We start from the raw sequence: 15,983 nt of genomic DNA, 5'->3' as shown, positions 1-15,983 counted from the left end.
AGACCCAGCCCCCCCCACGCTACACCACTGTCTCCAAGTGGACTGTTTTACTGTCCTTCGCACCAGTCAATGTCAACCAGTCACACATAAAGGGGAAAGGAAAGGGGTGGGTTTGGGACACCGTTTGGAAGAGGGTTGTGGGAATGTTCAGGGAGGCAGGAGGGGATATATTGTTTATTAATATCATTCCTAACTTGCGCAAGCAAGTTCTACAACTTAGCAGAGTTTTAACATTCCCCCTTTTTAAACGCACAGCGGGTAGCTGGTTGCAAGGTTGTTTAAGCTTCTCAATATAGATTCCTGGTAAGATCCCTTATTCCCCTCTTAAAAGAATAAACACGGCACAATCTTATTTAGAGTATATAAAATAAGTTTACAGTTGGATCCCGGAGGTTCACAGTTGGATCCCGGAAGGCAGATTTAGTTACATATATACATGTGAGTCTATCCCATATGGAGATAGTCTCTTTGTCCTCTGTTGGCCAACAGAGCATCTGTAGCTAAAAAGCTGCTCCAAAGACGAGAGGAAGTCAAAAAGAAGGGAGGAGGGCTGTGTGCCTTGTGCTTTTGTTACCTGCACAGGTAAGGTCACGCCCACCTCTAGTCACATGCAAAAGATTGTTCCAGCCCAGGAGGAAACAGGAAGTTTTCAACTGGCTGGAACAAACATCCCCTTTGCATGTCCACTCTAAAAGAGCCTAAAAAAGAGAGCCAGTGTGGTGTAGTGGTTAAGAGCGGTAGACTCGTAATCTGGGGAGCCGGGTTCGCGTCTCCGCTCCTCCACATGCAGCTGCTGGGTGACCTTGGGCTAGTCACACTTCCTTGAAGTCTCTCAGCCCCACCCACCTCACAGGGTGTCTGTTGTGGAGGAGGAAGGGAAAGGAGATTGCTAGCCGCTTTGAGACTCCTTCGGGTAGTGATAAAGCGGGATATCAAATCCAAACTCCTCTTCTTCTGCTGCTAGGCAAAGAAGGAATGTTGTTCCTGACTGGTACTTATGTATCACATCCCACAGAGGTGAACCACAGTTTCTTGTACAAGCTAAAGAACGACTAAGGAAACACATTAAGGCTAGATGCATAAAGGGTGATCACAAGATCTGAATGTGATGAAGATGGTCATGTTATTCTCTTCAGATTTGGGTTGGTGAAACCCCTCCTGGCAACACAGCCACAACTATGCCCAAGCTACAAATGCAAAAGCACCTCGGCTGACTAGGGTGAGCGAGCTACTGCCATTCTTCTTTAGATCCAGCGTAAGCTAGCTCATCCACATTCAGCCCCACATCCATGCCCGACCCCAAGACATGATGCACTTATAATGGTTTTATTCCACTTTAAGTGCCATTACTCCCATCACCCCTTCTGGTTTAAGAATAATCCTGTGAATTGTACCTCATTGGGGTTCCAAGAAGACCGTGTTCTCTCCCAACTATAAATTTCTGTCGGAAAAGTGAGCTATGATTAAACCAATTTAAAACTGTAGCATGGATATGCCCTAAGTAACCAAAAGCATTTCAGGATTAATTTCATTTAAAAAAGAAAAGAAGACAGAACCTAAGCTACGTATCGGCACCAGAAAAAACCCTTTCTAGGCACCCAGTCCCTCACATGATTAGAATATGATATTATATATATACATATTCAGACACCTACCATATATTACGGCGTACAAGGCGACTGGGTGTATAAGACAACCCCACAATTTTCTATTTAAAATATAGAGTTAGGCAAGCGGGCAGCTCGGTTCATGGGGGACCCGGCATATAAGACAACCCCCCAATTTTGAGAAGATTTTTGGTGCTTCAAAAGTAGTCTTATATGCAGGAATATACAGTATTTGTTCCATTACCTAACATTGTGTGTGTGTGTGTGTGTGTGTGTGTGTGTGTGTGTGTGTGTAAACAAATAGAAATAGTAGTAGTAATAGAAGTAATGTGTGAACCCTTAGCGGGATTTCTTACAAGATAATATATATATTATTTGGGGCCCCAATCACTGTTATTTCTTGCTCTCTGTAGTAATGTCTTTAGGCTCAGCAAAAACAAAAACAAAAATCTTGTTTTAAAAAGTTTCCTTGATTGCATTTACAGGACTGAATTTCCCATTTCTGCATTTTCACATACCTCATTACATTTCTCCAAAAATTATTTCCTTCACAGAGAATTAACTCACTTATTGTACTTTTTTCCCTCTTTTGGAAAGCACTGTTTATTATTTAAGCAACTAGCCTGATGGTAAAAGTTGGAATTATCTTCTATTTATAGTTTTTGCTTTCCATCTCAAAAGTATTTCAGCATTTTTATTAATGCTTTCGTTAATGTGGGTCTTATTTTCTTGCCAGGAACACATGTTGTAAATCAGATTTATGCTTTATGAAAGCATTCTTAACCTGCTGAAATACATTCAGGAAATGAAAACTAAATTGCCATGTACAAGACTAATTTGTTTTAAAAATGGAAATGATGTGCTTTCCCTGAGAGAAAGTAGACCTTAGAAGAAACTTTGGCCTTACTAAAATTCTTCGGAAATAATGATTTCCAAAGCTTGCAATCACCCTACCCCTATCCTTACCCTGTTCTTGAAGTATGAGGCCACATGAAACAAATAGCCCTGAATGGAGATTCCATCCTCCATCCACGGATGAAATATCATAGTTTAGCACAGACACACATTTTGTATTCAGAAGGTCCCATGTTCAATCACCAGCATCTCTTGGTAGGTTGGTGGGAAACTGTCTGAAACTATGAGTGCCACTGCCAGTCAGAGCAGAAAAACACAGCAGCTTCCTGTGTTAAATCTGTGTTGGGGGCAACCTTCACAATACGCACTAAAGACCCAACACAAGCCCCATAGTTTCAATTAAGCCCCATTGATTCCTATGGGAATTAAGTTGCTCATCATCAGTTTTTCACCTTCATTTCAATGGGACCTAACAGTCTGGAACCAACCTAATTCTCCTTTCTCCTTCAGTGGAAGACAGTGCCCTGAGGCTGGTTATTAAGCTTTAAAAGGCAAATCCGAGTTGGAAGACTCTGGAGTTGCTTTCTCTATTACACGGCAAAAGAAGAATTTACTCAGCTGTGCATTTATCACTGGTAAAACAGGAAATATATAATCAGTAAGATGACTGGGCTGATAAATGTATTTATCTTCTTAATGAGCTTTGTTGAAATGGTTAGAGTGATTAATGAGAATGAGCATGCCATCAGTAACCTTGAAAGCCCAAAAGTCAATATTTTTGGGGGAAATCCTTTGCACAGTGATCCATGATGCTTAAAGCTAAAGAAACCTCACAGGGATACCTGCTAGCTGATGAGCAGACATGTTCGACATGGTGCTATTTAAACAGGATTAAGCATTATGGGAGAAGTAATGGAGGTTTGTTTTAATGGACCTTTAACTCAAGAATGCGAGTCTCCTAATGCCTCCAAAAGGATTTGACTATCTGATTAGTTAGTTAATCAAACTTGCTGAAACCTGTGAATTGCCACACCTTTGGAAATATCCACTGGAAGCAGAATTCAGTTTCATTCTCATTGGGATGTGTTTGCCTATAGGAATGTAATTATTCAAACTAGTGGCTTACCAGTTCTCTCCACTATTAGGAGCCCATGTTCCACATCTGAAGAAAATCCACTCTAGAATCCATGAGGTTTGCAAAGAGTTCTGAATCATCCATTAGGATACTCACTCAATTTATGCTGTGAGTCGTATAAGTAGCAGGTAAAGGTAAAGGGACCCCTGACCATTAGGTCCAGTCATGACAGACTCTGGGGTTGCGTACTCATCTCGCATTATTGGCCAAGGGAGCCGGCGTATAGCTTCCAGGTCATGTGGCCAGCATGACAAAGCCGCTTCTGGGCAAACCAGAGCAGCACATGGAAACGCCATTTACCTTACCGCTGTAGCGGTTCCTATTTATCTACTTGCATTTTGACGTGCTTTCGAACTGCTAGGTTGGCAGGAGCTGGGACCAAGCAACGGGAGCTCACCCCGTCACAGGGATTCGAACCGCTGACCTTCTGATCAGCAAGCCCTAGGCTCTGTGGTTTAACCACAGCGCCACCTGGAGCTCCTGTCAAATCCCTTAAGCCCTGCCCCTTGTTTGATTGATGTCATTACAGGAAATCCCATTCCAAAAGTCCCAGTTGCAATGACGGCACCGGACGTTCTGCGGCCTGATCCCCTGGGCCTACCTGACAGACAGACAGTGTGCCAAGACGAAGTTCCAAGTCCAGAGGCCAATCCACACAAGCAAAGTCCAAAGATCACTCTGGGGTCAGTCCAAGGAAGCCAAGATAGAAGTTCAGCAGTCAGGATACAGTTCAGAGTCAGTCTTGAGGTAGAAACCCATGAAGGTCCAAGAAGAACCGCAGGTTGAGTTCCCTCAATGTGAGCAGCTGAGCACCTCAACTCTGCTGCTTTCTTGTACTGTGCATGCTGATTGCAGCATCTGGGCTTGATGAGGCAAATGACCCCCACCTGCTCTCTGCTTGCCCCAGCTGAGGAATCACATGCCTCCTTCCCCACCTGGCCAGCTAGTGAACTAGGCTGCAAGTCCTGGCCTGCCTCTGTTTCCTGGAGTGCTCTACCCACTGTTCCCTATGCTTCAGGACCCACCATGTTTGTGGGGACAGGGCGAGGGAGTCCTGCTGCTCGGCTTCCTCTTTTTTTCTTTTCTTTTTTAAGAAATCATTTTTATTTTACTCCTGTGTGATTCACTCTCGGCTGCACTCCTTGCTAGGACCCTCTTCCTCCTCCTCGAAGTTCTGCCAGTTCATGACATTCCTGTCCCTCAAAGTACAATCCAGGAAATGGAAGTTGCTTCACTATCAGGACCTATTAAAATGGAGTCCCTGGTTCACCCTGTAGAGACAAATGGCCTCTCTACAGTGGCATCATTCCACAGTGAAACTTTGAAGCTCTTGTCAATATGACCTTCCAGGGCAGGACTTCTGAGGGACAGAGCATCTAGTGGTGCCATGTGGACCAGGACATCCTGTGACACCATCAATCAAACTCAAAAGCAGGGCTTAAGAGATTTGACAAGAGGTATACCCATGTGGTGTAGTGGTTAAGAGCAGTAGACTCGTAATCTGGGGAACTGGGTCCGCGTCTCCGCTCCTCCACATGCAGCTGCTGGGTGACCTTGCGCTAGTCACACTTCTATGAAGTCTCTCAGCCTCATTCACCTCGCAGAGTGTTTGTTGTGGGGGAGGAAGGGAAAGGAGATTGTTAGCTGCTCTGAGACTCCTTAGGGTAGTGATAAAGTGGGATATCAAATCCAAACTCTTCTTTTTCTTCTATACTACAGTAGTACCTTGGTTTTCAAACTTAATCCACTCCGGAAGTGCGTTCCAAAACCAAAGCGTTGCAAAACCAACGTGTGCTTTCCCATTGAAAGTAATGCAAAGCGGATTAATCGGTTCCAGACTTTTAAAAACAACCCCTAAAACAGCAATTTAACATGAATTTTACTATCTAACTAGACCATTGATCCATAAAATGAAAGCAATAATCAATGTACTGTGCTATAAAATAAATCAGACAGTACTGTAGATGATAAAAATTAAAATTAACTTTTTTTCTTACCTGCACTGATGGTAGTCATTGTTTGGATGGGGGGCTTTTATCCATTTCTGCAGTCACACAATCAATCAATCAATCAATCAATCAGTAGCTGAACTGGGTTTCACACAGTCACAAAAACAAATTAACTCAAAAAGCCACAAAAACGCAAAATAAATAGCAAAAAACAAAAGTGCCAAACTTAATCCATTCCAGAAGTCTGACTTCCAAAATGTTTGAAAACCAAGGTGCAGCTTCTGATTGGTGCAAGCGCCCCAGAAACAATAGCCAACAACTACAATACATTGGATATTCTACTTCCGAAAAATGTTCGAAAACCAGAACTCTTACTTCCGGGTTTTCGGCGTTTGGGAACCAAGGTGTTTGAGTACCAAGGCATTTGAGAACCAAGGTACCACTGAACTTAAATTGACAAGGTTTCTTTATCTACGGACCCACATGAACTGTGAGCGTGGAAAGTGGATTAATCCATTCCAGATGGTCCGCGGAGTACTTAAACTGAAGCGTACTTAACCTGAAGCGAACTTTCCCATTGAAAGTAATGTAAAGTGGATTAATCTGTTCCAGACTGAAAGTACTCAAACCGAGGCATACTTAAACCGAGGTATGACTGTATTTTCATTTTACAAGTGTGAGAGTCACATCGTTGACTCCACCCACTTTTGCCTGGCCCCACCCACAACTAGAAGGCAGCATTAGAAAGCTGCCCATGTGGGAATGTGGTCCTGAGGTTGTGAAAGGTTCTCTGATCCTGCCCTATAATATTCCCATGGAACAGATTAGGGAAAGAGGGCACAGGGAACTGCAGAGGAAGCTGGGAGGCAGGAAAGCTTCATTCCACGAATGTGAACCCTGTTCTGTTCGCAGAAAAGTTAGAATCCAAATGACTATTTTCCAGCTAAGTGGAGGCCAATGTTGTTCTGCAAAGTTCAGGCTGGCTTGATTTAACACATGCTGCCAGAATGTTAATTAAATGTTGAAATTACCATGCTCTTTCTCCTTTTTTTGTGGAATTGGCATAATTATGAAACATATAGAGCAGTTTAAACAGATTTTTGTGGATCTTTCTATGTTTGCTTATTGAGACATTTATCCATAGTTACAATTAATGGTTCCCCACCCTGCTTAAGCAATCAAGACTTCTGAATACTCGTTGCTTTTGCATCCTTATAATCACATCCAAGTCAAAGACTTTCAACAATGTCAACACATTGTGGCGTATCCAAGCTTACATCTCAGGAAAGAATGGTGTGGCCAGTATTTGAATTGGCAAAATGATGTGTCTTGGCTTCAGATGACTTGTGTATATATAATGCTGAGCACTAATTAATCTTCTGGCTTTGGGTACCTATTAACACTGGCGTGAAATCCAAGCGGGAAAAGCGTGGTCTACAATGTTAGTTGCTTCGTTGCCTAAGAGACTGGCAGGAGAAATGAGAGACTGTGCGATAGATACAAAGTTAGTAAATTATGCTGGAGGATTTTGTGAAGGAAGTTCTTAAATACCTTTGCTTACATCTTTCATCAAAGCTTAGATTTAAAGCTAGCAATTGCTAATTAGAGCTGGCTCAGGGGAAAGCTTTATTTTTTTATTTTTAAAAAAGCATGGTTCTCATTATGCCAGGCTTTCACAGTTCATTCCAACTATAATCTCCACTCATTTGATTTTGCTGGGAAAAACTAGTGATACAGGAAGGAATTGCAGGAGGCCTGAGGAGGTATGTTGTGTTTAGACTTTAAGGTCAACTTCAGGGGAGGAACTGTATTTTGTCAAAATGTTCATGTGACTCAGAACTGACGGCAGTGCCGGATTACCAAATAGGCCTATTAAGCACCAGCCTTTTAGGGCCCCCGCAACAACGGATCTAAATAAAATTGATTGGTTTTGTGTAATAAAATTGGTTTATTCAATTTGTTGTCTGGTAAAATAGTACATGTATGAGGAGATAATTTGCATAGCTGCCAAGTTCCGGCCTGAGAAATAAGGGACTGGATCGGAAGTAGCAGACCAGAAGTAGCGCTGCCGCCATTTTGGAACTGGGTGGAGAATAAACTGGGAAAAAACAAAAAAATCCATTTTTTCGGCTGGGGACAGCTGGAAAAACGGGGGTTTTCCAGGGAATACGGGAGACTTGGCAGCTATGGATAATTTGTGAGGGGAGGGGCCCCCTGAGATTTTGACTGCCTAGGGGTCTCCACAGGGTTTAATCTGGCACTGACTGGGTGTCTGTCTGTGCAGATGAGGCTGGTGTGAAGTGAGCTATAATCGGGAAGAACACGCCTCCTTGTTCCTCAGGTGTGAGTAAAAACCAACATGGAAGATTTTATAGGGGCCCAGAATGCACCTGCACTGCATTTCCCTCTATTGGCCCAAACTCACTGATGGTAGCTAGGCTGAATCCCTTGCCAGTCTTATTTCAGGTGACCAGGTCAAGACCTACTGTGGCCTCTATAACTGACAGCTTAAATCTATATCCACCCCATAAATCAGGGATGGGGTACCTGTAACCCTTCAGTGGTCTCTGGACCACAGTTCCTATCATCCCTGACCATCCCTGCTTGATGGGGCTGATGGTAGCTGAAGTCCAATAAAATCTGTAGGCCACAAGTTCCCCTACCCTGGCCATATATCATTTTGGGGGGCAGCCAGATCATGTGTTTGGCATGTTTCAGATCTCCTTAGTAGAAGAAACTCTTGCTTCCCGTCGATAACCCACTAATATTATCTATCGTTGCCACCATATTGCTGGAGTGTCAGCCACCTTCTTCCTTTGCCTAAATGCTGTGGTGTAAGATCAAGGTCCATTTAGTTCATCATCCTGTTCCAGAAGTAGCCAGGAAGGTGCTCTGAGGAAGCTCAAATGCCGGGCATCAATGGTGACCACCATCCCTTCTTCTCTGACTCCAGCTTCTTTATCCCAGAAATCCTGCCAGCGGAGAGCCAGTGTGGTGTAATGGTTAAGAGCGGTAGACTCATAATCTGGGGAACCGGGTTCACGTCTCCACTCCTCCACATGCAGCTGCTGGGTGACCTTGGGCTAGTCACACTTCTTTGAACTCTCTCTTTGAACTCACCTCACAGAGTGTTTTTTGGGGGGGAGGAAGGGAAAGGAGAATGTTAGCCACTTTCAGAATCATACAAGAACACTCAATTCAGTTCTCATGTTGCCATTGGTAAATCTATAATCTCTTATGTCATTAATTATCTTAACACCTAAAATATATGTGTTTAATGGTGATGAGCAGTGACACGTAGCTATGGTTACCAGATTTTTTCAATGAATCCGGGGACATTTTTATTTATTTTTTGAAGCTGAGTAGCAACAGTGAGTCAGTATTGGGGATGGTGAGGCAAAAGATCCTGGACCCAAGCACACATGCATATTGTATAAAGGTGCAAAGCCTTTCACACCTTGGATAAAGGTGCAAAGCCCTTCGCACGTAGACTTTGCCTTTGGCCCCACTTCAACAAGTTCCAATTACAGTGGTCCCTCAGGTTAAGTATGCTTCAGGTTGAGTACTTTCAGGTTAAGTACTCTGCTGACCTGTAAGTGTTTACTTCCGGGTTCCACCACACGCTCATGCGCAGAAGCGATCTGCACACTTTGTGCATGCGCAGAAGCACTCTATCGGTGCTTCGCACGCACGCGCCATCAGCGCTTGGGTGAAATACTTTTCGGGGAACCAATTAAGTACTTCATAGCTGCCAAGTTATCCCTTTTTTACAGGGATTTTCCCTTATGCTGAATAGGCTTCCTCGCGAGAAAAGGGAAAACTTGGCAGCTATGTAAGTACTTAACCCGAGGGACCACTGTAAATGTTTTTTTTCCATCTACAATACTGTCTTATTTATTTTATAGTACAGTACATTGATTATTGCCTTCATTTTATGGATCAATGGTCTCTTTAGATAGTAAAATTCGTGTTATAGGGAGTGTTTTTCATCGTCTGGAACAGATTAATCCACTTTCCATTACAGTACTTTCAATGGGAAAGTTTGCTTCAGGTTAAGTACGGACGTCCAGAACCAATTAAGTACTTAACCTGAGGTACCACTGTAGTGAGATTCCCCCGCCCCATGCATGCACACATAAACACAGAGAGTTGGGATTTATTTATTTAGCCCAAATATGCTTCCATTTGTATTTGTTTACATTAAATCTCATTGGCCATTTGGTCACCCGTTCGACCAGTTTGGTGCAATCCTTTTGGAGCTCTTCACAACCTGCTTCAAATTTTTATCCTAAAGAAATTCAAGACAATAGATGCTTTAGCCATGAGAACCGTCGCAGTGTCTTTCCACGTCAAGCACTAATAAAATCCAAGAGAAAACAGCACTCAGTGTGCGCAACAGAACTTCCTTTGGCATGTACAAGTGTCCCCTTGAGACTTGCTGGGTTTGGATCAGTGGACAATATTGGCAGCTTTCCAGTTTGTGACAAATGTAGGCTTCTTAGAGAGAGAAGTGAACCAGTGGATGGAACATTTAATTAACCCCAGATTTTCCACTGGCAGAAGAGTCAAAATTACCTGCCAAAATGATTAGTACTTTGTAAACCATGCACTGCAGGAACAGAGCAGGTATTTGACTGGACGTGACCTTTCCAATAAATGATAGCTGTTATTGTAGAGAGAGGGGAGTGCTTCAACAGGTTTGTTTCTTCAAGCATTCCAGCTCAGAACATTGCTTGCTTAAAAGTCTCTTAATCCAGAGTTGACAATATAGAACAGTGGTTCCCAAATATTTTCCCTGCTGACCAATTGAAAGCTGCTGAGGGCCTTGGTGGATCACTTATCACTCTCACACCCTACTTAGGAGTTACTCGCAGCATCTGCTTGGGCCATGTTGGAGACGGAATGCTGTTTATTTGCTGAAAGAGCAATGTCATCACCATAGCTAAAAATATTCCCAAAGAAAACTGAGTAAAGAGCAGTTTGACAATCTCGTGCACAAAATCAGTTTCAGTTATATTTAGACAGGACGAAATACACAACTTCCAGTGGAGGAGGAAGAAGAGGAGGAGGAGCTGTTTGAGGAATGAAGCTCAACTACACAATAATCTATGCTTAGAGTCATACCCAGCGTAGCTCCACTTCCAAGACCTCAGAATTACCTGGTAGTAATAATGGTTGGCTAAGATTCTGATAAACTGGACAGGGCAAATGCTACTGCCTTGGAATGTTCTGAGAAAGCTTTGGAAAGAATTGACCTTAACATGTTCAAAGATGTCATGATTGAACATGTTGCCAACTTCGATTGTGAACAGATCTCATCTCCATTTGGAGCATGTTCAGAAGAATCCAGGAGGGGGTGTGTGCCAAAGAAGTTCACAGTCACTCTTGTCAAGTCACTCTTGTCAAACACAAACCACATCAGTCATTTGACTGGAATTGTTACAAATAGGATGAACACTGCAAGATTAAAGTCAGATTCCTTAATGCACACACCTGGAAGGAATTTAGTTCCCGTTTGTATTTCTTTGAAATCATAACGGCAATATTTAGAATTGACTTTTGATACAGAAGGTTCTGTTTATGACCAACCTGAATTGAGAGGCAGATTGCTTCAGACTTTTGTATCATTTACTATTGAAACACCTGATTTTGTTTCTCTGTTCACATAGCAAGTGACACAAGATGAAAGCAGTGTTTGCTTGTTGACTGAACATAAACTAGCAGTCCAGCATGGAAAATGGAAGTTTGGTGCTGGAGGAGTCCTCCTGCCAAGTCAAGGAAGCCTACTTTGTGTCCATCACCAGGCAATAGCATTTCCATCTGCTTTCCCAGAATCCAGGATTTTTTTTAAAAAATATACTTTAATAAGTTGTGTATCTTTGTTTCTCAATTTGATCCTTTTACCCGGTTTTGTATGTTTTGTGGTATTTTATGCATTTGCCGTTATTTTTATTGATTGTAGACTGGTCATTATTGTGGCCGAGAAGCGTGAACTGCTTAATTATTATTTGTTGATGTTTAATTTTACTGTTTACTATTAGATACTGATGTATGGTTGAATGTTGCTTTGTTTGATATAAGTTGTCTATTTTAGTTATTGTGACTTTTATATTGGATCAGATTGTTACTATTAATGTTTGATGTTTGATTATGTTTTTATGTGTTGGAAGCTGCCCAGAGTGGCTGGGGCAACCCAGTCAGATGGGCGGTGTGTTAGTTAGTTAGTTTGTGTGTGTGCAAATCACCTGTGTGCACACAGAAACCACTCCCCATTTGCACATGTGGTACTTGGGAACTGAATCTGTAAGTTCCATTAGGACTTGGGAGTGGAATCATGGGAGGAGTGGGGAAGCAAGATCTTCGAGCATAGAATGAACTAACTTTAGCTGGTATGGCAGAGCACTTATTGGTTTTTCAGATCTGTCATAGCAACTACAGTTACAGTGGTAGCTCGGGTTACAGACGCTTCAGGTTACAGACTCCACTAACCCAGAAACAGTGCCTCAGGTTAAGAACTTTGCTGCAGGAAAAGAACAGAAATCGCGTGGTGGTGGCGCAGCGGCAGCGGGAGGCCCCATTAGCTAAAGTGGTACCTCAGGTTAAGAACCATAGCTGCCAAGTTATCCCTTTTTTAAAGGGATTTTCCCTTATGCTGAATAGGCTTCCTCGCGAGAAAAGGGAAAACTTGGCAGCTATGTTAAGAACAGTTTCAGGTTAAGAATGGACCTCTGGAATGAATTAAGTTCTTAACCAGAGGTACCACTGTAGTTGATTCTATGCTCAAAGTTCTTGCTTCCTAAGAGAGCATCTTAGCCTTTCCAGTCAACATCTGTGACCTTACACAGCTGATATTGTTTTCATCTCCAGAAGCGAAGCCACTCAGAGTAGGTTTTGACTAGCTGACCACAACTGCCGCAGGGTTGTGTTTAGGGAGAGATGCATCCCACTAACTTTAAGGATGAAAAGTAAGCCAACAAGCACAGGGAATTTGGCCTGGAAGCAAACAAGCAATCAGTGTCGTTGTTGGGAAATCAGCCAAATACGCTCTTGCTTCCTATCTTTCAGGATGTAAAGGGAAGCATTTTGCACCAACTGTAACTTTCAAGTCTTCTTTAAAGACACACCTATGTAGAATGCATATGTTGCAAAGTATTTTGTGGGAGGCCAGCAATAAGAACTGAATATTATGTGGCACATTATATATATGGCATTAAGTGTCACACTAATTCTTTCTACTGAATGTTAGGACAGGAAATTAGTACAGGAAATAAAAAATGGACGCTTTTATGCATATGTTATGAAAATTTATGCATCCACCTTTGCTCACATGGTTCCAGAGGGGGAATTTTTCACAGCAGGACTCAGTTGCTTAATTAGCACAGAATAATTAGAACTCACAGCAGGGAGAAATTCCAAAGTTCAACATTAGATGCACAAGATAAACCCTTGGCTGTATTCTGGAGCACAGTACAGTTCAAAACAGAAATCTGTTGCAGGTAGCTTGTCTAGCACATGTAGCGTATTCCAAACAGCTTTTGAAAAGAAGCAAAATCCCATTGGGAAAAATGCATGTTCAGTAATTACAAACCAGCCAATCCGTTAATAAGTTTGTCAGTTCTCTGGTGCGCCTAGGGCTACCTAAGACACTGTTTTCGGACTACAATTCCCATCATTCCTGACCATTGGTCTTGCTAGCTAGGGATGATGGGAGTTGTAGTCCCAAAACATCTGGAGGCACAAGGTTGGGAAACACTGACCTAAGACATTGGTATACATCCCTTGATTATGGAACATTTGGTGACCCTTATTGACTTGATTCTGTTGGAAACATTCACCCTAGTTCAGCTTTGGATAGCTGAGACCCTTCTTTGTGTGCTTCCTCCAAGAGAGGTTTGGAGGGTGGCATTATTACAATAACCCTTTTTCTGCAGTGGCTTCCCAGGGAGTCACCAGGTGTACAACAACTTTTTGTGTACAACAGCCTAATGATCTCATGATGATGATGAAGGCAAGATCAAAATCAGGGAGTCTGTAGTGCACAATTCAATACTTTACTGACATATTACAGTGGTACCTTGAGTTACAAACGCTTTGGGTTACAAACTCCGCTAACCCGGAAGTAGTTGCTCTGAGTTGCGAACTTTGCCCCAAGATGAGAACAGAAATTGCATGCCGGCGGTGCGGCAGCAGGGGGAGGTCCCATTAGCTATTTTATTATTTTTATTATTTATACCCCACCCATCTGGCTGGGTTTTCCCCACCACTCTAAAGTGGTACCAACGGTTTCGGGTTAAGAATGGACCTCTGGAACAAATTAAATTCGTACCCCGAGGTACCACAGTACTGTATCCTAAAATATATGTACACTGAGTTTCAATTCAATTTAATTGAACAGTATTCTGCATTTCCCCCCTCCCCTTGTGTTAAACATTCATTTAGACCAGCCATATTCACAGGGGAATATATTGTATATACTCTTCTGCAACTGATTCCACTTTTTGCTTATTCTCTTCGCTAGATTTCTGGAGTCTCTGCAAAAAGAAGTATGTGACCAGACTAGACACGAGAGTCAAGAATCTACCCTATGGTGATCAGAATGGCTTACAGGAACTGCTTCACTGACCACAGCAAAGCATCATGAAGTTTTCATAACTATTATAAGGGAGGTGTCTGATGGTGAGCAAGGGGAGAGAGAATAAACTTTTAGTGCTAACTTTAAAAAGTAGTTTATATTCATTCGACTCTTCCATCACAGCAGTATCAAGGGATTTGAACAGGTGTAATTGACACCAGAGACTGACTTACAGTAAACCCCCTGAAATTATTAAATGGCTGGAACAGTTTCCTAAGCCACCATAGCCCAGTATTACGTCTTACACTGCTGTATTTAGGACCACTGGCAACTTAGAGAGATCTTTGCAATTCACATCATGGGCTAGATTAAAGAAAGCACATTCTGCCACCTCCCAAACCCTGTTCCTATGGACACTGGTTTCCTACAGCCTTATCACCATTAAATTTACTGCGTCTGTTTTTACACCAATGTGACTAACGTAAGAATCAGACCCCAAACTGCTTTAACTTCGAATGTGCTTGCTCTGAGAGATTAAGTGACATTAAGACAACTCGTCTGTTCTTTCCATGCTGCAAAAAAAAAAATAACCCCACACAAAATAATTTAATGGGAAAGCTGCAAAGGGAAGTGATGAAATAGCTGAACACACAAATACACACAGAGAGGGGGGGAGCAGTACATTAGTAGAATATAAAATTCAGAGTCATGTCAAAGGCAAGCATTAACACATCGGAAGGAGAAACTGGAAGCCTAAAAGGAAGCTGAAAGTAGGAAGCTTCTGTTCCACTTTTCAGGGTTTGGGTGAGATTACAGGTAAAACAGATTCATAGCTATGCTCTGTAAAGTTGTGGCCATCATTTATGACCAAGGCTGGAAGGTTTAAGGCATTTAGACTGTGCACACTTTCCTGGGGCTAAGAGTGTGGAATGAACTAGCTCGATTCACCGAATTAGTTCAAAAAATCGCTGAACTACCTCTGAAAATAGTTCCCATAATTGTTCAAGTGAATTGAATGGGAATTAAATTCATTTGGGCATATAGCAAGTTCTAACCTATCAAGTTCATTCCATGATGGTTAAAGATGCTAATTGTTGGGGGAAATAAATTAAACACATCACATTCCGTTGTGTTTTGATGTTTTCTTAGTCTTCGCAGTCTGTAACATTCTGAATGCTGAAAGGAGAAAAAAGCCAAGCATCATTTAGATGAACTTGAATTGAATTATGAACTGAATTATTTCATTTTGTAGATGGACAAACATGAACTGGAATCAATTCCTTTTTGGACATGCTGACCTTGAGGCATTTCCTTTTTAAAAGGAACTATCCAAGCTCTGTCGAAGTCCCACTGAATTGAATGGGACTTACTTTTGTGTAGACCTGTGTAGACATGATTGTTCTGTTAAATGATAAACAGCCCCATTCTCATGCTTCTTCTCACCTCACTTGAGTAAAGTGTGGTAAACAAAACAAAGCAAAATGTGGTTGAGGCACTGCAAGAGAGGAATAATTTTTGCAAGATTAGGGACCTTCTTAAAAAAATGGGCACCAGACAAAAATCATAGAGTTGTAAGGGACCACAAGGGCCATCCAGTCTAACCCCCTGCCAAGCAGGAAACACCATCAAAGCATTCCTGACAGATGGCTGTCAAGACTCTGCTTAAAGACCTCCAAAGAAGGAGACTCCACCACACTCCTTGGCAGCAAATTCCACTGTCGAACAGCTCTTATTGTCAGGAAGTTCTTCCTAATGTTTAGGTGGAATCTTCTTTCCAATATAACATTCCAATGGCTTCCAATAACATTTTGGCATACAAAATTCAACTAATTCTTTGTTCTATACAAAGCAACAATGAAATATAC

Source organism: Zootoca vivipara, chromosome 7 (assembly GCF_963506605.1).
Source record: "Zootoca vivipara chromosome 7, rZooViv1.1, whole genome shotgun sequence".
Taxonomy (NCBI): domain Eukaryota; kingdom Metazoa; phylum Chordata; class Lepidosauria; order Squamata; family Lacertidae; genus Zootoca; species Zootoca vivipara.
Note: the sequence above shows the minus strand (reverse complement) of the source record.